A 24,741-nucleotide genomic window follows, 5' to 3' on the forward strand; every position below is an offset into this window, starting at 1 on the left:
CTATGCCACCATATTGACTATTTCCCCCTGTTAATCTTCAAATGAGACACTGTACAATTTTGGTTTAGGTGAAAAAGTAAATTAACTTTTATTAAACATTTGTACAGTTGTACATTAATGAAACTTTGTAAACATTAATTTAGTAACTTCAATAACATTTTTGAATGTTAAAACTTTTGAAATGTAAACTTTACATAAATAACAGAACAACAACAACAAAAACAACCCTTGCACCTAACATCTTTCAGCTGCAGCCACCTTTACCCACCTAATTTTACCTCAGCCGCCCCCCCCCAGTCGATTGTTGCCCTTGCATCTGCCCCTGCCCCTGCCCCTATAGCCGGTGGTCGTAAGACGTTTATTAGCAGTGTGGACATGGTGCTGCTGTTGTTGGGGGACAGATGTAGGAGACGCCATTCGAAGCCCTGGAGAAGCTGAGGCTGTGGAAGGCCCGGATTTTGAGTGGTGAGCCTGTTGCTCAGCCTCACCTCTCACTGGTGCGGTCAGTCTGGGTGGCCTGACAGTGGGGCTGGAGTGCCATGCGTCGAGACCATCAATTGCCGCTGGACATTGACAGCCTCGGCGTTCTGCCGTGAAAAACCCTCCCTAATATCCGCAGAAAGTGATGCAATGTTTGTGGAGTTATGCCCATGACCTTGAGGAGCTTTCGGCTGAGGTGGATGCTCTCCCCAGACAGTCCCTTCAAATCCATTTGCTTGTCTGCCTGCCTTTCAGCAGAGCGGTTATGTATGTAACTATGCAATACTTGCCACCAGAGGGAGCGACTGTTGGAGTCCTAATGGTCACCTGCACACACGTGCAGGGCCAGTATAAAAGGTTGGCTGCCATGTTGTTTAGGCACTCTGGAGTTGTAATAAAGACTAAGGTCACACTAAGTTTAGCTCACAGTACTCAGCCTCGTGGAGTTCTTCTATACACAACAATTGGCGCCGAGTAACAGAATATGAACCTTCACGCAACCATGGCTGCCATTGGAATATTAGAGATTCGGAGAGTGTGATGATTGCGAAGCCCCCGTTCAACATCTCAACCAGTACTTCGTGGCCAATGAGCTGGAAGGAGACACTAATGCAGCCAAGTGCAGGGCGGTTCTCCTCACCGTCTGTGGGCCTCATCAAGAATCTGCTCGCACCAACAAAACAAAACGAGAAGGAATATACAGAGTTGTGCACGCTGGTTCGGGACCACCTCAAACCAAAGGAGAGTATCCTCATGGCCAGGTATCGTTTTTACACGCAACATCTCTCCGGGGACCAGGACGTGGCCGAGCTGAGACGCCTCGCGGGACCTTGTGATTTTGAAGCTGCATTGGGGCAAATGCTGCAGGACTTTTTCATGCTGCGCATCAGCCACGAGGTCATTCTTCGAAAGCTGCTGGCTGCCAAAACCCTAGACCTGAGCAGGGCCATCGCGATTGCCCAGGCATGCATGGCCACAGACGATAACACCAAACAGACATCTTCTCAACATCAAAGCTCACCACCAAGTAGTATGCATAAAATGACATCGCTAGAGGCCAAACTGCATATAGCAGGGCCTATACGTCTGCGGTTGCAAGACCGGTGATGAATCAGAGTCCGCCATCGGGGGTGAACGTGAATCCATTAGCACCGTGTTGGCGCTGTGGGGTCATCGGGCCTATCAATGTCGATTCAAGCACTACCTGTGCAAAGGCTGCACAATGATGGGGCACCTCCAGCAAATGTGCAAACATGCTGCGACACACCACGTGGCAGAGGATGATCGATCTGGCGCGGATCACGCAGCACAGGCAACTCAACCCGAGGAAGAAGTGTATGGGGTACATATCTTCACCACCAAGAGCCCTCCTATAATAGAAAGTCAAACTAAATGGATTTCCAGTATCCATGGAGTTGGACACGGGTGCGAGACAGTCAATAATGAGCCAGAAAGCTTTTGAGAAACTGAGGGAGAAAAAAGAACTAAGGCCCAAACTGAGCCCGATTAATGCAAAGCTGCATACCTACACCAAACAGCTCATACCTTTCATTGGAAGTGCAGCAGTGAACCTATTATATGATGGAGCTATCATTGTGGATTGTTCCAGGCAATGGCCCAACGCTATTCAGCAGAAGCTGGCTAGAAAAGATTAGATGGAATTGGAACGACATCAAAGCACTATCTTCAGTGGATGACGCCTCATGTGCTCAAGTGCTGAGCATTTTTCCCTCGCTAGTCGAACCAGGCATCGGCAACATCACAGGTGCCAAGGTACAGAACAGATCCATCTAGGCCCCAATGCACGGCCCGTCCATCACAAGGCTTGAGCGGTTCTGTACATGATGAGGGAGAAAGTCGTGATCGAACTGGACAGACTCCAATGCGAAGGAATCATATCACCAATCGAGTTCAACGAATGGGCCAGTCCAATTGTTCCAGTGTTGAAAAGCGATGGCACGGTCAGAATCTGTGAAGACTACAAGGTAACGATTAACCGAGTCTCACTACAGAACCAGTACCCGCTGCCCAAGGCGGATGACTTGTTCGCAACATTAGTGGGGGGGAAGTCGTTCACCAAGTTGGACCTAACCTCCGCTTACATAACACAAGAGCTGGCTGAATCTTCGAAAAGACTGACGTGCATCAACACACACAAAGGGCTGTTTATATAACACAGGTGCCCTTTCAGGATTCGCTCGGCTGCAAACATTTTCTAGAGAAACATGGAGAGTTTGCTGAAATCTGTTCTGCGCACCGTTGTGTTTCAAGACGACATCCTAATCACTGGTTGTGACACCATCGAACATCTACACAACCTGGAAGAGGCTCTAAGTCGCCTAGACAGAGTGGGACTCAGGCTGAAACGCTCCAAGTGTGTTTTCCTGGCACCAGAAGTCGAATTTTTGGGGAGAAAGGTTGCAGCAGATGGCATCAGGCCCACGGACTTAAAGACAAATGACATCAAGAATGCACCCAGACCACAGAATGTGACGGAGCTGCATTTGTTCCTGGGACTTCTCAACTATTTCGGTATCTTTCTACCCAGGTTGAGCACGTTGTTAGAGCCTTTACTCATGTTGTGACGTAAGGGTGATGACTGGGTTTGGGGCATTTTCAAGACACAGCCTTTGAGAAGGCCAGGAACCTACTATGTTCAAATAAGTTACTTGTATACTAGGCTCTTCCTAGTCCACCTGGATCTTAATGAATACTTGGAAACCCGGCGACACCGGCAGAACATGTACCATGACCACGCGGCTGTTTCACATGACATTGCTGTTAACGACCCTGTGTTTGTCCTAAATTACGGTCATGGTCCCAAATGGGTTGCTGGCACTGTTTTGTCCAAGGAAAGGAATAGGGTGTTTATAATCAAACTGTTAAATGGCCAAACATGCAGAAAGCATTTAGATCAGACCAAATTGCGATTTACTGACAACCAGGAATGACTTGGAGGACATCACCATTGACGATCCACCAACACACACCCAACCAGCAATGGACCTCACTGTCAATCACGAGGATGAACCCACCGTTCTCTACAGTCTGGTCAGACCAGCTGCAGTGCAGTGCAGCAATGGTCTGGCCAACTCACACATGACATGGTTTGAACTTAGACGATCAACCAGGGAGCGAAGGGCTCCGGATCGCCTCAACTTGTACCGAAGACTTTGGGGGGGGGAGTGATGTTATGCATGTAACTATGTAATACTTGCCACCAAAGGGCGCGACTGTTAGAGTCCTAATGGTCACCTGCACACACGTGCAGGGCCAGTATAAAAGGTTGGCTGCCATGTTTAGGGACTCTGGAGTTGTAATAAAGAAGACTAAGGTCACACTAAGTTTAGCTTACAGTACTCAGCCTCGTGGAGTTCTTCTAAATACAACAAGAATGGCTTTGGCGACTCAGCCTCTGCATAGATGGCAGAGGGGTTTCTGCCCTGGGTGTGCTTTGCTGCAACCCATTGGGACCCCGGACCACGGAATGTGGTGTCCTCATCCGATGAATTTGTGGCTGCAGCTAAAATGGTTAGTGCCTGCGTGGCCTCCCCTACATCCCCCCCGACCACCACAATCCCCCAAGTCACTTTGTTACTCCTCCTGTGGAAGTTCCTCAGCAAGGCTGAGGTTGGTGTCCTCGATCATGGCATCCATCGAGCTGGGGGCTTTTTCTGGTGCAGTGAATGGCTCAGAATCCACATCTGCAAAATAGGAAAAAACAGATGACTGATTAACAGCAGGGGAGGGGGTAGGGTGACATCAGTAGGCTCACATAGCACAGGCTCATTTGAAGGACCACCATTACATGTCGATGACGGACAGTGCATTGCATTAATTGAACCCTAGCCCAGATAGGAAATCGCATCAACTGAAGCCCAGCCCACAGACACTACAGCCAACCCAGACCGTGGATTTTGCAGCACATCCCCTCACTCTCCAATGTGAGGTCAGCACCCCCACAAGTAGTTGATCTCTGCGAGGCACCCATCAGACCTGCCACGCGACTTTGAAGGTAGGTGAGTGGAACCTGTCTTGTCGGACCGTTGCGTATTTTCCACTGTTCTCGGCGGTTGTGGGACAACTTTCACTGCAAAGATGATAACACAAATGTTTAACAGAGCGCCCTTCTGCTCTTGTGGCACACACATATAGTCGTCAAAGCACTTATACCATTAATACAGTGCTCATGGTTCATCAAGAAAACATAGAAGTGCAGAAACATCTTTTAAGATGTCAAAAAGCAGTCTTTATAATGTGTCATGATCATTCATGGCAAATAAGGAGCAACACTAAGCCTAGCAATACCAACAGGTGTTACATTTACAATGTAAATAATTGGAGTGCATAAATAAAAATCTTACTTACTCTGATAACCCTGCAATGCTCACTTCACCTCTTCCTGCACTGGTCACTGTCCACTGAGCAAACCTGCTCAGCCACACTTTTCCACAGATGCTTTATAACAGGTGGGTGTAGTTTTCCATGACCCTCCCTCAAGATCTCCCCCAACCTGCCTTCTTCCGCAGTGATCAGCACCTCATTTGCATCGAGTGAATTTCCTGACCCTCTTCCTTGCTGAATCACCCAGAATTTCTCATTTTTGATTAACTGTTTGAACTGTGCTGGGGTCTGCAGATCTTTAAATCCCCTCTCCAAAATGGGATTTTCAGCCCTGGGTGTTCTGAGAATGCGCGGGCATGCCCTGCACGTGACCTGGAAGGTGCCGGAGGGATTGGGAGCAAAAAATGGGGGAAATGTTTTACTTTTTTTGTGCATGCGCAGAACGGGCATTTTATTTACCGCCGAGTAATTGAGTTTCGCCGCGCAAAAAGCACCGCACTTTTACCGCTATCGTGATCGCCAAAAAGCGTTTGGCCAATTTTTTAAGTGAGGTTTCATGCTCCACAATGCTGCAGATTGACACTGATGTCACACAAAGACTGTCCTTTTATTTTGCTTATCCACATCAGTCTGCATTTCTAACTGCTCACTTTCTCACCATAGTGCTCTTGAAGGATAGAGGAAGAGGTCAGGTACACCATGACCTTAACCAGCAAAGTGCTCACGAGGCAAAGTTGATATATACTGACCCTTGGTAACAACTATTGAAGCTCACGCCACACAAAGATTATGACAATATTTGGAAACATCTTTACAGTTGTAGTATCGAAATTCTCTCAAGAAAAAATAGCATATTTACCCACTGAGTTGTATTTACATAGAAAAATATTTTTTCAACTGTCCAGTTTTAAACTTTTTTAAATCATTAAGCGCAAGAAAATGAATAATAGGCTGGAGTGCTATATTCCCTAAAGGTACACAGTTTACCACAAGTCATTGCCAAAAGTGTTAAGATCCAAGTGGATTTATCTTCAATGCAGCAGCTGCAGCTCTGTGGATGTCTCAATATAACATTTATACATCGAAAATTTCACTGACAGGTACCTGACAAATGGCATACAGTGAATAATTTAATAAAATAATCTTATTAACCTACTGAGAAAAATATATAAAATATTCCTTCTCAGTTGTCCAGCACATGCATTCCTCACTTTGAGGAACAGCTCAAAACAAATCACAATACTGAAGGAATATTCCATGGCAACTTTGTTTACTGATGATGTTGCTATGAAGAAAAATAAGTAATTGAATTGGATAATGCAGTTTTTGTTCCCGCTTGTGATCACTGTGTGTGGAGCTTTGCTGGCAGGGCACACTGAGCATTAGACGATGCCAGGATCAGGCTGGATTTTAAAGTCTTCAATGCTCCTTTCAAGCTCACTGACAAGACACTCAAATGAGGAATGGACACCTCTTGAGGGACTGCACTCCAACACTCTGAAAGCACTTTTCTAACTCCAGCAATCTCTCCTCAAAGTTTATGCAGGCTCCAGAGTCAAATACTCCAGAGTAAAATAAAACTATCAGGAAAGACTGTACAGGCTGGGGACCTTCTCTCTAGAAAAGAGAAGGCACAGAAGTGATAGAGGTATTTAAATTTATGACAGGGTTCGATAAGGTAGATGTAGAGAAGATGTCTCCACTTGTGGCTACAAAACTAAGTGTTAAAAAATTAAAGTTAATCACTAATAAATCCAATAAGGAATTCAGGAGAAACTTCTTCACTCAATGTGCTCATAATGTAGAATTCTCTACCACATGGAATGTTTGAGGCAAATAACATTGATGTATTTAAGGAGAAACTAGATAAGCCCCAGGGGCAGCATGGACCAGCCCACACTGCGATATGTGTGTGCGCTAGGTCAGTGCAGCAGAGCTAGTCTCCAGTTGTCTTGGGTAATCCTTGCCACTGGACCTGTTACGTTTAGAATAACTCCACAAGACTGTACATCTTAAGCTCAAACTGTTGTGACCTTGGTCTCTTTATTGAAACTCCAGAGTGAGGAGGGAGCCTGGTAGTCTGCCTTTTATACCTGTTTGCCCAGGGGGTGCAGGTGACCCTTGGGTCTCCCACAGGTGCGCCCCCTGGTGGTAAGTCTTACACTTTGGGAATGTATACATACATATCATTTCCGCCCAAGTTGAAGCGATCCGGGGCTCTGCGTTCCCGGGTTGATCGCCTGAGTTGAAGTCCTGGCATGGGTGAGTCGGTCGGATCATTGCTGCACTGCGGTGTGGCTGGTCTGTTCGGACTGTCGGGCATGGTGGGTTCATCCTCATGGTTGACCCAGAGGTCAATTGCTGGTTGGGTGTATGTTGGTGGATCAATGATTGTAATGTCCTCTTCAAACTTTCCTTGGTTGTCAGTGAACCGCAGTTTGGTCTGATCCAAATGCTTTCTGCACGTTTGTCCGTTCAAGAGTTTGACAACAAACACTATATTCCCTTCCTTGTCTAACACAGTGCCAGCAACCCATTTGGGACCATGACCATAATTAAGAATAAACACAAGGTCATTGACCACAATGTCACATGATACAGCTGCGCGATTGTGGTACACGTTATGCCGGGTTTCTACATGATCATTGAGATCCGGGCGGACTAAGGAGAGCCTGGTTTTGAGTGCTCTCTTCACTAGCAATTCTGCAGGGGGATCCCTGGTAAGAGAGTGGGGTCGCGTGCGGTAACTGAGCAGAATCCGAGATAACCGGGTCTGCAGGGAACCATCCGTCACGTGTTTCAAGCTCTGCTTGATGGTTTGGACTGCCATTGGATGCGGGCTTAAACGGCGCAGACCTGACATGCTTAATGGCATTGCGGGTCATGAACTCGTTGAATTCCGAGCTGGTGAGCATGGTCCAGTCACTAACAAGGATGTCGGGCAAACCATGGGTGGTGAACATGGCCTGGAGGCTTTCAATGGTGGCAGTGGACCTACATGACATTATTATTCATTCAATCCATTTAGAGTAAGCGTCCACTGCTACTAGGAACATCTTTCCTTGAAAGCGGCCAGCGAAATCTATGTGGACCCTTGACCACGGTTTGGAGGGCCATGACCACAAACTGAGTGGGGCCTCCCTGGGTGCGTTGCTCAACTGTGAGCAAGTGTTACATTGTTGTACGCATTACTCCAATTCCAAGTTAATGCCGGGCCACTAAACATGCGACCTGACGATAGCCTTCATCATGACTATGCCTGGGTGGGTACTGTGAAGGTCGCGTATAAATGTATCCCTGCCTTTTTTTCCCCCATAGGAGGCAGTCCGAATGGATGGCCATTTCGTCCTTGTGTCGGTGGAACGGCTTAATTTCGTCTTACATTTCCCCTGGGACCGCCAACCAGCTCCCATTGAGGACGCAGCTTTTTACTAGTGATAGCACCGGGTCCTGGCTTGTCCAGGTGAGCCATGACAGGTGACTCCTCACTCTCAAAAGCATCCATTACAAGGAACAAGTCTACAGGTTGTGCCATTCCCACCCCGGTGGTGGGCAATGGTAGCTGACTGAGGGCATCAGCACAGTTCTCAGTGCCTGGTTTGTGGCGGATTACATAGTCATACGCAGATAAAGTTAGTGTATATCGTTGGATGCGGGACGAAGCATTGGTGCTAATACCTTTGCCTTCTGAGAACAATGAAACGAACGGCTTGTGGTTGGTTGAGAGCTCGAACCGGAGCCCAAATAGGTATTGGTGCATTTCCTTAACCCTGTATACACATGCTTATGCTTCTTTCTCAACCATACTGTATGCTCTTTCAGCCTTAGTTAAGCTTCTGGACGCATATGCAACTGGTTGAAGTTTGCCTGACACATTGGCTTGCTGTAACACAAAACCGAAGATGCATCACAAGCTAGTACTAAACGTTTACACGGGTCATACAATACAAGTAACTTGTTAGAACATAACAGGTTTCTGACCTTATTAAAGACGGTCTCTTGAGATTTACCCCAAACCCAGTCGTCACCCTTGCGAAGCAATAAATGCAATGGTTCCAGCAAAGTGCTCAACCCCGATAGAAAGTTACCAAAATAGTTGAGGAGTCAGGAACGAACGCAGCTCCATCACATTCTGTGGTCTGGGTGCATTCTTGATGGCCTCCGTCTTAGAGTCTGTGGGTCTGATGCCGTCCGCCGCAATCTTTCTCCCCAGAAATTCAAACTCTGGCGACAGAAAAACACACTTGGAGCGTTTCAGCCTGAGTCCCACTCTGTCCAGTCGTTTGAGAACCTCTTCCAGGTTGTGCAAGTGTTCGGTGGTGTTGCGGTCAGTGATCAAGATGTCGTCTTGTAACATCACAGTGCGTGGAACCGAATTCAGCAGACTCTCCATGTTCCTCTGGAAAATGGCCACCGCCAAGCGAATCCCAAAGGGGCATCTGTGGTATATGAACAGTTCTCTGTGCGTGTTGATGCATATCAATTTTTTTGATGGTTCAGCCAGCTTCTGTGTCATGTAGGCAGAGGTTAGATCCAGCTTGATGAATGACTTCCCTCCTGCTAGTGTTGCAAACAGGTCATCTGCTTTGAGTAGTGGGTACTGGTCCTGTAACGAGACTCGGTTGATCGTTACCTTGTAGTCCCCGCAGATTCTGACTGTCCCGTCGTTCTTCAACACCGGCACAATTGGACTGGCCCACTCATTGAACTCGACTGGCGATATGATGCCCTCTCATTGAAGTCTGTCCAGCTCGATCTTGGCTTTCTCTCACATCATGTATGGAACCGCTCGGGCCTTGTGATGAACGGGTCGTGCATCAGGGACTCGATGTGTCTGCACTTTGGCGCCTGTGAAGTTGCCGATGCTTGGCTCAAATAACGACGGGAATGGTTTAGCACTTGGGCACACGAGGCGTCATCCTCCGAAGACAGCGCTTTGATGTCGTCCCAGTTCCATCGGATCTTTCCTAGCCAGCTTCTGCCGAAAAGCACTGGGCCATCGCCTGGTACAATCCATAGTGGTAAATCATGCACAGCTCTATCGTACGATACCTTCACTGCCACACTGCCAATGACTGGTATGTGCTCTTTAGTGTAAGTACACAGCTTGATGTGCATCAGGCTTAGTTTTGGCCTTTGTGCCTTGTTGCCCGACAGCTTCTCAAAAGCCTTCTGGCTCACAATTGACTGATTCGCCCCCGTGTCCAATTCCACGGAAACTGGAATGCCGTTTAATTTGACTTTTAACATTATCGGAGGGCCTTTGGTGGTGAAGGTGTGTACCCCATACCTCGGGTTGAGTTGCCTCTCTTACTCGTTCAGTGTGATCCGCACCGGATCGGTCATCTTCTGCCGACTCTGCCATGTGGTGAGTCGCAACACGTCTGCGCATTCGCTGGAGGTGCCCTATTGTTCCACAGTCCTTGCACACGTAGTGCTTGAATCGACATTGATGGGCTCGATGACTACCCCTGCAGCGCCAACATGGTGCTAATGGATTTGCATTCACGCCCCACGGCAAGCTCCGAGTCATCCTAGTTCTGTCCTCTGTGGGAGTGTAGACCCTGCCATGTAGCGTTCTGCCTCTGAAGGAGTTATTTTATGCACAGTACTTGCCGGTGAGTTCTGATGCTGCAATAATATCTGTTCGTTGTTATCGTTCATGGACATAAAAGCCTGGGCTATCCTGATGGCCTTGCTCAGATCTCGGGAATCGGCAGACAATAGTTTGCAAAGAATGACCTTGTGGCCAATTCCAAGCACGAAAAAGTCCTACAACACTTACCCCAAAAATCCAGCAAAATATGCACGGTACCACAAGGCGTCTTAGGTCGGCGACATAGCTCGCCACGTCCTGACCCTCGGAGCGGTGGTGCATATAAAAACGATACCTGGCCATCAAGATGCTCTCCTTCAGCTGGAGGTGCTCCCGAACTAGTGTGCACAGCTTTTCATATGTCTTCTCCGTTGGTTTCCTCTGTGCTAACAGAATTTTGATGAGGCCATACATCATGGACCTGCAAACGGTGAGGAGAATCGCCCTGCGCTTGATCGTGGTTTCTTCCTTTTCCAGCTCGTTGGCCACGAAGTACTGGTCAAGACGGTCAATGAAGGCTTCCCAATCATCACCCTCAACAAATCTCTCAAGAATACAAATGATAGCCATAACTGCGTTAAAGTTCATGATCTGTTACTCGTCACCAATTGTTACGTTTAGATCAACTGTACAAGACTGCACATCTTAAGCTCAAACTGTTGTGATCTAGGTCTCTTTATTGTAACTCTAGAGTGAGGAGACACCATAGTAGTCTGCCTTTTATACCTGCTTGCCCAGGGTGTGCAGGTGTCCCTTAAGTCTCCCACAGGTGCACCCCCTGATGGCAAGTCTTATACTTTGGTAGTGTTTACATACATAACAGGACCAAGACCTAGCTCTGTCAAGCCTGTGTGGTGGCTGGTGTGCAACGGCCACCCCATGTTAAAACAATTCATGCACAGGCATCTTCCACCCTTCAGGATATAGTTCGGGTCCTTTATTGAAACACCTGTGAACTCGTCCTTTTTTTGGCGTGGAAGCAAGTCACCCTCGTTTCAAGGGACCATCTATGATGATGATGATGATGATGATATAAGTACATGAGGGAGAAAGAAATAAAAGGGTGCGTTGATCGGATGAAATGAAATAAATAGAGTGGGAGGAGGTTGGTGTGGAGCATAAACACCAGCCTGTTTCTATGCTGTAAATTCTATGTCACTTACACTGGCAACAAGGACCCTCTTTCAACTCACAGTTCATCAATTGGGGCACACCTCATGGGTTTCAGGCAGCAGTCATAATCGCAACCTACATATTAACTAACTCTCAGCAGCATTGGCGAGCACACACATGGAACACCCCACACTGCAATGGAAGCAGCAGTGAAGCCATTGCTGAGCAGAACCAGGCACAAATGGATCCCACCCCATAAAGCATATTTGTCGAAATTGGTGCAAAGTGCATGTGGACTTGTGGCCAAAATCTCCATCTGGCTATGCACTCAAAATTTTTCATCTTAACAATTGCACAGCATGCTAATAAAAGATACTTGTAGCAGACTTACTGACAATTATCGTTATAATTTGGTACACCTTTGACTGAGTGCCACCATTTAGAACTACAACTAAAAAACAACTTGAACAAAATTAACAAGTAGAGCTAAGTCTGCAAATAAAATGATTTACTTTCTAAAATGTGCTGCTTTCTCCAAGTAAATTACCTTGCTGGGCATTAAAACAAACAATTTGGAAAAATGTTATGGTCGGTTGCAGAATGGTATCTAATGGGAATCACCATGAAATGACTGGGCACATTGGGGTGCAGTGATAGGATTGGATAAAACTTCATCCACAGCTCACTGAAAGGAAACAATCATTGCAAATAGTTGAATAAAATCTCATAATTTTCAAGAACACATATCAACAGAAGTTGCTAGGTCAGTTGACTGTCACCTTTTGCACTGCAATTTAAATCAAGAGCACCTCAAACCAAATGAAATGCTGAAGCTAATTCTCATTGAAAGCGGGTGGTAATCCACGAATGACTAGAAATGCTGATTGGTCCCCTTGGAGGATAAACCACACCCAGAAGTTTCTCTGGAATGTGTAATTGGAACCACCCAGCCCAAATTTTGAGTGACTTCGAAAAGTGTAATTTGAGCCATTCCGAGTTCAGAACCCAGAGATGATAGAGCTCCCCAATCCAGCCCAAGTTCCTAACCACCCCCCTCCCCGCCCACCTCACCCTGCCATAGATGCGGCATTGTGTGTGGGTCATGGATTGTAAACAGGTTTATTGGATATGAAGTGAATAGTGACAGTGTCATGACTTCTGGATTTCATCCACTCCAATGATGTGCCTTGTAACACATGCACCGAGCGTTCCGAGAAATTGGGTATGGGTGTAAAAGGGGTGGGGTTGGAAGAACGTGATCCGTCTTCCCCGAGTTCTCTCTCTCCCCTCCGATCTCCTCTTCCACTTTCCCTCTCTCTCCCCAACTCTTTGGCTGTCTCCCCCCAGGTCTCTCTCGCTCTTGCCCCCCCGCCTGTGTGTGTGTGTGTGTGTGTGTGTCTCCCTCTCTCTCTTCCCCACCCCCCCACATCTCTCTCTCTTCCCTCTTTCTCTCTCTCCCCCCACTGTGTGTGTCTCTCTCCCCACTGCATCTCTCTCCCCCGCCCCCATGTCTCTCTCTCTCTGCCCCCCGTTGTGTCTCTCTCCCCACCAACTCCACCGTGTCTCTCTTTCTCCCGCACCCCGTTTCTCTCTCTCTTCCTGCTGTCTCTCTCTCCCCCGCACCCCGTCTCTCTCTCTCTCTCTCACTACCTCCAATGACTTCTCTCCCACAGAAGCCAGTGAAAATGTTCCAAATAATGCAAAAGCTGGAAGCAAATCCAGCTCCAGGCTCCAGCAGCAGAAAACATGGTCAGAACAACGTGGTCATTGCAGGGCCCCAGTTCCGGTTCGGGTTTCGGGTCTGAGGAGTCTGCGCATGCGTGAGAGGCATCGGGGGCGGAGTCCAGAGGACGGAGGTGCAGAAAAAACACAGTGCATATCGTCACTCTGTTAATACACTGGGAAATAATGTTAGTGTCAAGTTGGACATGATAACGAACACAAGGGGGAATCAGGAGACAAAGGCGAAAAAAAAAGGGTGCAGACTGGCGCCTAACCCACTGAATCCACTCACAGAATGGGCACAGTAAATGACAACAGCAGTGTACGGTGATTTTAAAAGCTTTAACATCATGAAATAAAATATGAATATATAGTTAGGTTTAACATTGCATTCTTTATTTGGGATTTAGTATCTGTTGAAATCATATTGCGCTACACAAAGAAAACTTATGAAATGACAGTACCACGCATCAACAACAGGATTTCAATAAAATGTGTAGATGAAACAAACTAACAATTTCACTTTTATGTCAGCTAAATAAGCTAAATAAATGGAAAACAATAACATAAGAACATAATAGGAACAGGAGTAGGCCATACAGCCCCTCGAGCCTGCTCCGCCATTCAATAAGACCATGGTTGATCTGATCATGGACTCAGCTCCACTTCCCTGCCCGCTCCCCATAACCCCTTATCGTTCAAGAAACTGTCTACTTCTGTCTTAAATTTATTTAATGTCCCAGCTTCCACAGCTCTCTAAGGCAGCAAATTCCACAGATTGACAACCCTCTGAGAGAAGAAATTCCTCCTCATCTCTGTTTTAAATGGACGGCCCCTTATTCTAAGATCATGCCCTCGAGTTCTAGTCTCCGCCATCAGTGGAAACATTCTCTCTGCATCCACCTTGTTAGGCCCTCTCAATCTTATACGCTCGATAAGATCACCTCTCATTCTTCTGAATTCCAATGAGTAGAGGCCCAACCTACTCAACCTTTCCTCATAAGTCAATGCTTTGAATCTTTTGAGGTATCCTCTTACACTGATGCAAACAGGCCCTGTCAGCCACAACATTTTATGTAATTGGTGCGCAGTTCATGGGCAACTAGCCTAACTCTGCGGCAGCAATTGGAATTTCCAAGGCAGAGTGGGTGATCTGTCAAGTCGCAACTTTACAGATCGCGAATTCGGGGTTCAGCACATATGGAAATCCTAAACTCTCAGTCAATTTCAAAGGCGGTATGTTGGTGTACTCTGAGAGTGCGTCGTCCTCCCCACTATAAATTCTGGCCCATTGTAGGCTGACACTTAGTGTAGTGCAGTACTGAGGGAGTTCTGCACTGTCAGAGGTGACGTCTTTCGGAAGAAATGTTAAAGCTACCCTCTCAAATGGACGACGAAGATCCCATGGTACTTTTTGAAGAACAGCAGGGGAGTTCGCCCAGTATCCTGGCCAGCACTAAAACATATTGAGATAGAAATTCCGATGTCCCGGGCCCGTACGATGTTTCTACGGACCCTCAAAGTCGGAATTTTGCGCGAGAACTTCTAGTTCCCGGAAAAGCCGATTTTCAGCGCACAATGCGCATGCGCTGAAAACCGGCTTTTCCGACCGTCAAGCTGAAGCGTGACAGGTCTTCCCCATGCACTAGAGAACTAGAAGTTTTCGCGCAAAATTCCGACTTTTAGAGATCTTCTGCCCAGGATTAGGGCACGAAAGTTCTGTGCGAGATAAAGCAGGTGTACAGCCTGCATTGTGTGTGCAGAGGTGCTGGAGGAACCAGGTAATTAGTGTACATTACAGGAATTTTACTTAAAGCCTGACATCAGCACAGTAGATAGAAGGATTGTTTGAGATTGTCCTTTATAGCTGCTTTGAAGGCTGCATGTTGAATGGAAACATTTCAATAGTAAAAGTAGTTGGTGTTTTCTGTAATGGTTTATAGTATACTGGTCAGATGACTATACTTCAAAAGTAGTTAATTAGGTCTAACATATTTCAGGATTTACTGATGTTGTGAAAGGCACTATATTAATGCAAGTGTGTCTTCAATCAATTATATTGAAGTTTTGGGGAAAAATTCTCAAAAGCATTTGGCAGTATGTGCAACATTATGGAAGTTTACCACATTCAGTTCTGCTCTTTGATTTCCCAGAAGCTGCTGGCATATATCCTTTGAAGAATTACAAATTTCCTCAAGTCAAAAGAATGAAATGGCTTTTAAAGTGCACAATAAAAGCTAACACAGCCTTCAGAACGAACATTGGTGTGCACAATCAGATGGATCTTTGAGTTTGTTTTGACGGTTATTTAAGTAAAAGGACATGAAAGACAATATCAAAATAAAACATGGCATTTATGGTAATTTTATTTGACATTTACATTATTTTTTTTTAATCAATACCCCTGACAGGTTTGCAGCTGTATTTCACTGAATCAGGTCATTCTGAAATATCCATTAAGCAATGTGACAGCATCAAGAAATGTTAGTGTGCTGCTGATGGCAAGTCCTCTACAATATGTCACCAGGTTTGACAGAACAGCTCAGAACGCTAATAAAAAGTCCTTCCTGCAAGTAATTCCACTCACAGGGTTACAGTATCAGTCAAAAGATTTCCTCCTTAGAACCAGGACTTAACATCTTCAGAAAGGAAAAGCTTTATGTTTTTACTTATTTGACGGGTGTTCGAATATCAGTTTTCTTTTATCATCCTGAAATATACCTTTTCGAGAAGGCCTTTCAAGACTGAAGAGTCTTGGTGCAGTAATGGCTTCTGAGTTCCAGCACTGCTGTATAAAGGTATTCATTTGGCTGGCTGCCAGGTGTGCTGCACCAATAGAACACTTCATTCTGAGAACATCTTTTCTTTTTCTCACTCGCGTGCATGGCCATCAATACCACTGTCTCCTCCCACAACCCTGAAATCCTGGATATTCATAGACAATGAGGTAACACTGCAAAGCTTCAATCGACCAAATTCTCAATTTAATATCAGTTGACAGCCACAAATGCACTCTCTCATTTCAACCATTGTCATTGGCTGCTGCCCTGCTCCAATAGGAGAGTCCTGGTTCGTCCATTGCTCAAGGTGGCGAGAGAACCTGAACCATCAGTGGCAATAAGTAATGGCGCAATACTTTCACAAATGGGTGGAACAAATACTGCAAGGCAGTTCCTAACAATGCCATTCAACATGTCAGTAAAGGCAGCCGATAGCATAGGTGCCAGTGGCCCATCTTGCCTCAGTTCTCTTTCCATAGACGTTCAGTGACGTTCATCTACGTTTATACAGATCTTAATATCTGGACTGTACATCTGGATAAAATCCAAGATTTAGCTATACATTCCCATAGATTCTACCCTCAAGAGAGCAGCCTGAAGCATTAGGTCAAAATTCTTCTGAAAACATTTTCCCTGAGTCTTACAACTCCCTGCGATCTTGTCCCACACATTCCTCCGGAGACCAAAATCTCATCTGTTGCTTCCTGATTACTTCGACAGCCTCCAAAGTACCTGCTATGCAGGTTGTGACAACCTGAAGAATGACCATTATGATCATCGAGAGTCCCTGGTTGATTTCAGGCTTATTAGCATCCTCTTCCTTGTGGACAGAAACCACAACTGTTTCTGGAACACTGAGAATGAGGTTCTGTCAAATGGATTCCAATTTAAATTAACATTAATGAGCAGCTAAGTAGAGTCAGAGATTCTGGGGACTGTTCTACATGCCCGCATCTTAAGCAGCTTTGGAGAATTTGACACAAATACCATCCACATCTACTGCCCTACCATCAGCTGGGCAATGTATTAGGGAACTATCAAACTGGTTCATTCAGGACATTGTCTGCAGCACTCTCCAGTGGCCTTTTCAGCACTCTTGCAGATGGCTCCTTGCTACAGCCTGCTGGATCAGGTGCCAATTCACAATAGCGCTCTCTCCAGATCACATGGATGCCTTCATGAAGCTCAGTGCCTGAGATTGAAGAGATCGTAAAGTTTCTGTTTAAAGAATGGATTCAGTCGAATATTTCGTGGATTTTATTTTTCTGAGGGTATTTTTCCTGTGCTGGTTTTTGTTAAAACTCCAGAGACCGCGTGACAGTTAGCTGTGACAAAAGAACGGTCAGTCATCCATTGACAAAAGAACTGTCGGCCATTGACAAAGTCACTCTAATATGCAAAAGCACTTCTCACCTCCATCTCAGAAGGAAAGCAGAACAATGAACCCACTAGCCTGACCATCCAAAGAGGAGCCGGGTTTTCCCAACACAAAGACAAAGACAGAGAGATGCCCAGATTCAGGACCATCAGCCCAATACACATGGGTTGGATGGCCCATCACTGATTAAGTACCCATGCTTAGAAACAAATAGATTTTAAAGATTGGTGGGAAAGACAGGGGTAGCAAGACTCCCATAAAGACAGGGTCTTTCCACTTTATTTTTAGCTTGGAGCTTGCATCTAGAGAGAGCTCTCTCCCTCTCGCTCCACCAAGATCGATATCGATGTACCAGAGGAAGAAGCCGCAGTTCCGCAGACGAAGCCACCGAGACTGAAAGCCAGCAGGCAGTAACTTCCCACAGTTGAGCTGAGCAAGGAAACCAACTTTGTGTGTAGTGGTGAGCATGATCGTAAGTGTCCCAAGCTGGGTGAGACTAAGGGCTCAGGGTTTTCTCAGAAGTGAAGCTTTCCAGGACTATTCTGGGGAGGAAGCTTCGACTGGGTAATTCATTGGTAGGGGTGAAGTTTGAACCCACCAGGGAATTACTGCATGTTACTAGGTCTCATTTCTGTACTGTATGTATGTTGTTTGTAACCTGGATTTTATTCTCCACAGAGACAGTGATTTTGTTTTAGTGGTGCATGTTTCAGCCAGTGTATGTTCGACCAAATAAATAGAAGTACAATTTTTCACCGAAGCATTCCTGTCCGTGACTCATTTCATTTACACTCTGAATAATAATTCCTGGGTCTAGAACTTTCGTAAGGTGGGGGCGATTTGAACCGTCTGTCTGGCAATTGGGCTGGGATCAAAACTGCTTACAGCACACGGGTTAAAGGAGTGTAAATCAGTCATGGACAGCACTTCTGGTGTAAGATCCCAAATAGAGGAAGGGATTTCTTCATATGTATTTAAGAAGATTAACATCACTAAGAAGTGGGTGCTAGGTTTGTTGTGTGTTGGGTGTCCAGTAGACGCAGTGGCAGAATGGACGGAGGGCAAGGAGCATAGGCACAGCATTGAAAAGGCGATATGGCTCGTCTGTCTACAAAGACAAGTCCAACTGCTAGATGAGCAGTTTGGTAAGTTAGAAGCAGAGCTCAGGGAGTCCCAGGCACAGTCAAATGCAAGGGCAGTAGTCGGGAGCAGAGTGCACAAAGTTAAAGGAGAGGTTCGGCAAAAGAAAGAATTGAGACAAGAGAGAGGTAATGCGGGTCAATCCCAAGAGTGTTATATCTGTGGGAATTTGGGAAACTGGAGAAGGGATTGTAGGCTCCCAAAAGGAGGAGAGCCAGGTTACGAGGGTGCTGAGGCAAAACAGAGCCACAGGAAGGCAGCCGACAACCCAGTACAAATTTTAGTGGCCACATTACAGCAGGTTATAGGCACGGATGGAGGAATGTTGGACTAAAAACCTCTGATGTTTCAATGTGAATGGTAAAGTTAAAAGCATGTGGATGATTTGTAACTTGTCTTTAACCGTGTGTGTTACTGGTACTGGTTAGTTTGAAATTGATTTGAATTAATTTGGAACTGAGGTTAATTATCCTGGGAAAACCAAACTTTCATTATGGCCATAGTAGAATTTTGGTTGGTTTAAATTGTGTGAAAAACCTCTAGTTCCGGGCATGAGACAATCAGATATATTTTGTATTTTAAAATTTAAAAACATTTTCCGACCAATTCAAGAATGTGACCAGTGGAGAAAAGGCTGTGTGCTGCTATTATGCATGAAAGAGAGAACCATTGTAATGTGTAAGCTATTGGTACATGTGGTACCATGTATTAGTATGCGTGTTTGTCGAACTTTAAAAAAAAAGGTAACACTCTGTACAAGCGGAAAGCAACACCTTGTCAAGAGTGAAATAATTATTCCGAGCATTTGTAAAATTTTGAAGTTATATTTTAAGTTATATTTGAGTGGATGTTTTCCCTCAATAACAGTAAGGGAAAATCAGCTTGATGAATTAACCCATTGGGCTGACAGAAAGCCACAATGGATGTTCTTTTCTTTTTCTTGCAAGCAGGCAATTACTGGAGAGGTGTAATTGACTTATATGGAAATGACCTCAAGGTGGAGCTGAACGTGAACCTGTATGGGACAGTGCTGTGTGAACTCTAGTAATTTAGATCACAAAGGCTGGACATTTGACTTAGCTAAATTGATTTAAAAAGATGAAAAAATGTGAATAACTGGAGAAGGACCTGTGAGGGGGCAGCCCCAATAGAGCAAAAGATTTTTCTCATTTTTTTGTCTTAATAGGAGCGACTCGAGCCAAAGATACGAGATTGTGTTGGGAAAAGTGGTGGAAGGAGAAACAAGGGATCCATGTCATGTCTTGTCTGCATGAGGCCCAGTGTCTGTGTGGGTTTGAGGCCCAATGTCTTGTCTGCATGGGGTGAGGCCCAGTGTCTGTGTGGGTTTGAGGCCCAATGTCTTGTCTGCATTGGTTTGAGGCCCAGCATCTGTGTGGGTTTGAGGCCCAATGTCTGGTCTGTATGGGTTTGAGGCCCAGTGTTCATTGTTTGTCTGTGTGGGTTTGAGTCCCAATGTCTGTGAGATCCCAAATCCCCCGAACACCATCAACGTCACAAAGCTCATCTCATACACCAGGAAGCCCCCGCCCAGAGTCCCGATGATACTGGCGACTGTAGATAGGTGTCCCACCACCACCAGGGGTCTGGGGAATGAGTTGGTGTTAATCCCTACTGACAAAGCTTTGTTTCACAACGTGCACTACTCTGTGGAATCCATGATCCTAAACCTGACTGAAGTTCACTTCCCTGTGTGGTGCCCGAAGAAGACGGAGAAGCTTTATGAAGCTCTGTTAAAAGTGATGTTTCAGGAATTTTATGAACTGGACGATGGAAATGTAGATAAGAACGGCTTTATGATCTGAATGTTGGAAATAGTGTGGGTTCTGGGAGGCAGAGAAGAGGGACTTGGAACGATGTAGCCACAGCGTTCAGTACAGGAACGGGTATTATTAATAGTATGGATGATGTATAACTCCAGATGCAGATCACTGGGTTAAAGAACCAACTGCGTAAGATTCTAGGGGAAGAGAATACAGTGGTGGGTTCAGAGCTTCATGAGGATCAGATAATGACCATTCATTTAAAGGAGATAATTGCAGAGCTGGAGAGGCATGCTAAAATTGTTAATGATTTAATATGGGAGGACAGGAATGCCTCGGAGCAGGCTGCATGGAATGAGGTGTGTGTCTGTTGTATGGAGCATGGTTGTTGGGCGAGGGCCGCAGTAACCTGGAGGACCTGAGGCAAGGTCGCGTCCCTTCATGGTTAAGCAACAAGCATCTCGCCACACTGCACCCGTATAGCAATTCATTGACCCAGTGCCAGTTTCGATTAGCCTCTGAAGCCTACCCTGTAGATTGCGGGCGGTCCAACCATACAGTGATGGGAATTGTAGTAAGGATGCTGGTAATGGGCGGGTCATCCCAACCAGCACCGATATACAGGGTTGAAAATATCGGGGTCATTCGTGGAGGAGTGCATGTTCGTTTTAAAGCGGTCCCGCCATATGTCAAAGTAGAAGCATGCTATGACAGGCACTGACCTCTCCAGATGCCAGAGTTGGGGTGCACACGTAATACTGTGTCCCCAGCACGTGAATGCTTTTGCTCGATCAGAATGTGGGTTTGCTGCTGCAGGCGCAGAACCTATCAATTGCACTGTGGAAGTGATGTCACCAGATCACGTACTTCCACAGGTGGCATACTTGGGGAATGGGACATACTGTGTGTCACCACACGTGTGCTCCACTACCAGTACAGCTAGGACATGTGGTTTCCGGTGAGCGACAGCAGCTTTTGTTTCAAACCCAAAGCTGAGGTTCAAGTGGCACAAGAGCAAATTACTCCCATCCCCGAACCCTCGACCATTCACCTCACTGTAAACGACACCTTCACGCATCTCTAGGACTATGTGGAGCATTTCGGGTAACCGATCCCTTTTCTGCCGGAAGGCCTCACTGAGTTCATGAAGGCCATCGAGCTCTCCCAGAAACATTTTTACACTTTACAGCAAAAGACAGTAGAACTGGGGGAGCAGATCAAGGGGATTGTCTCGCCAGCGTGGTGGGACATCGGTCTGAGTGTAGAGATTCCTCCCTGGATCCGCATCTGTTCCCATGCATTAGTTATCGTACAATTATTGCTTGTAGGCTATTTGTTGTACACCAGCTGTAGGTAACGGAGTCAGATGCTCCGAGCGTAGTGGCAAGGGGTGTTAGATCGACTCGGAGAGGTGTAATTGATTTATGTTGATGATGGTTTCTCCCTGTTAAAATTTGTAATGTACCAAAGCTCAAAAAGCAAGTGTATTATATATTCTGGTTAGAGTTTCACACTCTGTATTGCGCAATGTGCACTGTTATTTTTGTAATGTGTTACCACCTGTCAATGCTTATGATGCGATGTACCCAGTGTTTTTTTTTGTAACGTCTCCTGGAGTGGAACCCAACCATGTGTTAAGAAGCCATTTTTACTGATGTCTTAACTCTGTAGAAGGGAATTGTGACACGCAGTAAGGGGTACAGTTCTGGGGTTTTAAAACATAAAATCAGGGGAATAGCTTTACTTGTGGAAGACTTTGGTCTTTGCTCTCTTGGTGAGTGATGCTTTATGGAAATAAAAAACAGCAAACGGGGGACTGAAGAGATCGCAAAGTTTCTGTTGAAAGAATGGACTCAGTGGAATATTTTGTGGATTTTATTTTTCTGATGGTATTTTCCCTGTGCTGGTTTTTGTGCATGGCAGTTAGCTGTGACAAGAGAACTGTCAGTCATCCATTGACAAAAGAGCAGTCAGCCAGGAAGGGGGGCCATTGACAAAGTCACTCTAATATGCAAAAGCACCCCTCACCTCCATCTCAGAAGGAAAGCAGAACAATGAACCCACTAGCCTGGCCAACCAAAGAGGAGCCTGGTTTTCCCAACACAAAGACAGAGAGAGATGCCCAGATTAAGGACCATCAGCCCAATACACATGGGTTGGATGGCCCATCACTGATTAAATACCCGTGCTTAGAAACAAAGGGATTTTAAAGACTGGTGGGAAAGACAGGGTTAGCAAGACTCCCATAAAGACAGGGTTTTTCCACTTTATTTATAGCTTGGAGCTTGGAGTAAAGCTTGGAGCTTGCATCTAGAGAGAGCTCTCTCCCTCTCGCTCTCACTCCACCAAGATCGATGTACCAGAGGAAGAAGCCGTAGTTCCACAGACGAAGCCACCGAGACTGAAAACCAGCAGGCAGTAACTTCCCACAGTTGAGCTGAGCAAGGAAACCAACTGTGTGTGTAGTGGCTAGTGTCCCAAGCTGGGTGAGACTGAGGGCTCAGAGTTTTCTCAGAAGTGAAGCTTTTCAGGACTATTCTGGGGAGGAAGCTTCGACTGCGTAATTCATTGGTAGGGGTGAAGATTGAACCCACCAGGGAATTACTGCATGTTACTAGGTCTCATTTCTGTACTGTATGTATGTTGTTTGTAACCTGGATTTTATTCTCCACTGAGACAGTGATTTCATGTAGTAGTGCATGTTTTAGCCAGTGTATGTTAGACCAAATAAATATAAGTACGATTTTTCACCAAAGCATTCCTGTCCGACTCATTTCATTTACACTCTGAATAATAATTCCCGGGTCCAGAACTTTCGTAAGGTGGAGGCGATTCGAACCGTCTGACTAGCAATTGGGCTGGGATCAAAACCGCTTACAGACTGGACCACCAGACTCTGAGTGGGGGCAAACAGCCAAGGTATGTCCCAGACCAGTTCACAGGGGGTAACTGTACAACTCAGGTGAGAGCTGTCTGTGTGCAAGCTGTGTTCCTCCATCAAACAATGACAATGCTAGCTGCGTATATAAGACAGAAGAATGAAAACTTGATACTTTCCCTGCTCCAGAGATTTCCTCACTATGATAAGGCTTCAATAATGTTTTTTTTTTTAAATTATAACACAACCTACTTGCCTTTTTCCACAGTCTCTTAATCCACATTCGTCCAGAGCTAGATTTGCCCTTAATCCTCTCATCCGTTCATCTGAAATGGATGTCTTCGAGCATGGTCAGAGCCATCAGGTAATCTTTCATTCCTAAACATCACAACGTGCTTCAAATCAGCATCAAACCTTTTTTTAAATTTGAAGTCCAAGATACTCTCTGGCTTTCTAAACATTTCCATAATATTGAAACCACTGAATATCACCTGTGCATATGGGTCTAACCTTTCTCCTTAAATGTTTGTTATTTATCTTAATTTTTGAAGGAGTTGAGAGTCACAGAGGGGGCACCTGTGCAGCAACAAGATCAAACTATTGTCATTCAAGACAGTCTCAGTGAGATACGATTATCCCCATCCCAGACAAATACAGAAGCATAATGTATAAAAAGATAATCTACTGACTCAGATGTAGAGTCAGAGAGATCATCAACAGTTACAATGGAACTTCATAACTGGAGTATTTTGGGATTATGAGAGTTAAAAAAAAAGGAAGGAAAATGTAATCAGAAAAGGCGCATGAACGTTGTACCTCATCAAACGACAAACAAGTGCCATTGTAACATTGGGCTGAATTTTAATTGGGAGCTGGGGGGGGGAGCTCCGAGATGGTCGGGAAACCCGACAGAGCGGGTTTCCTGCAGGACCTGCCGAATTTAACGGCAGGGCCTAATTTGAATGGGAAGCCTCCATTTTCCACCAGCAGCCAGCCAAATTGAGAGGCTGACTAGCTCCAGGCGGGTAAGCCTGCAGTACTAGGCCACACAGAGGGTGAAGGGATCGCATGGGAGCCGGGAGCGGCAAAAAGATCAGGGGCCAGACTGAGAAGGAGATAAAGGAGGGCTGGACCAGGAAGGTGTGCGGCGGGGGAGGAGGGGCCTGGCAGGAAAGAAGACTGGAGAGGGTGACCGGGTTGGACCGGGCCGGGCCGGGAAGAAAATCAGGTGGAGGGCCAGAGGTTGGTAGGCAGGGTGGGTGTCCGTAGAGTACTGGGGGCTGGAGGAGTGGAGTGGGTAGGGCGTGTGTGCAGGGAGCAGCCTGCAGGGTGATCGGAGGCTTGAGGTGTGTGGGGAAGGCCTGCGGGAGTGATCTGAAGCCTCATCGGTAGTTTCCGATTGTGGGGGGTGGGTTAGGTAGGAATCCTGGATGCAGGATGTAATTATAAAGGCACTTACCTCCTGAATCCAACAGTCTTTGCCTTGCATTTGCTGGTGTTTTCACGAGGTCTGCAAAACCCAACCAGCT

At 46.0% G+C, this 24,741-nt stretch overlaps 1 long non-coding RNA gene across 1 annotated transcript; it reads right to left on the minus strand.

The window, feature by feature from the left end:
* Positions 1-323: 323 nt before the first annotated feature.
* Positions 324-24,741, minus strand: LOC139232927 (uncharacterized). Its single transcript, XR_011588105.1, has 3 exons — positions 24,672-24,741; positions 23,469-23,590; positions 324-4,184 (listed from the first exon to the last, which is right to left on the minus strand). It is a non-coding gene; the product is annotated as an uncharacterized lncRNA (long non-coding RNA).

The sequence above is a fragment of the Pristiophorus japonicus genome, chromosome 20 (assembly GCF_044704955.1).
Source record: "Pristiophorus japonicus isolate sPriJap1 chromosome 20, sPriJap1.hap1, whole genome shotgun sequence".
NCBI lineage: Eukaryota > Metazoa > Chordata > Chondrichthyes > Pristiophoridae > Pristiophorus > Pristiophorus japonicus.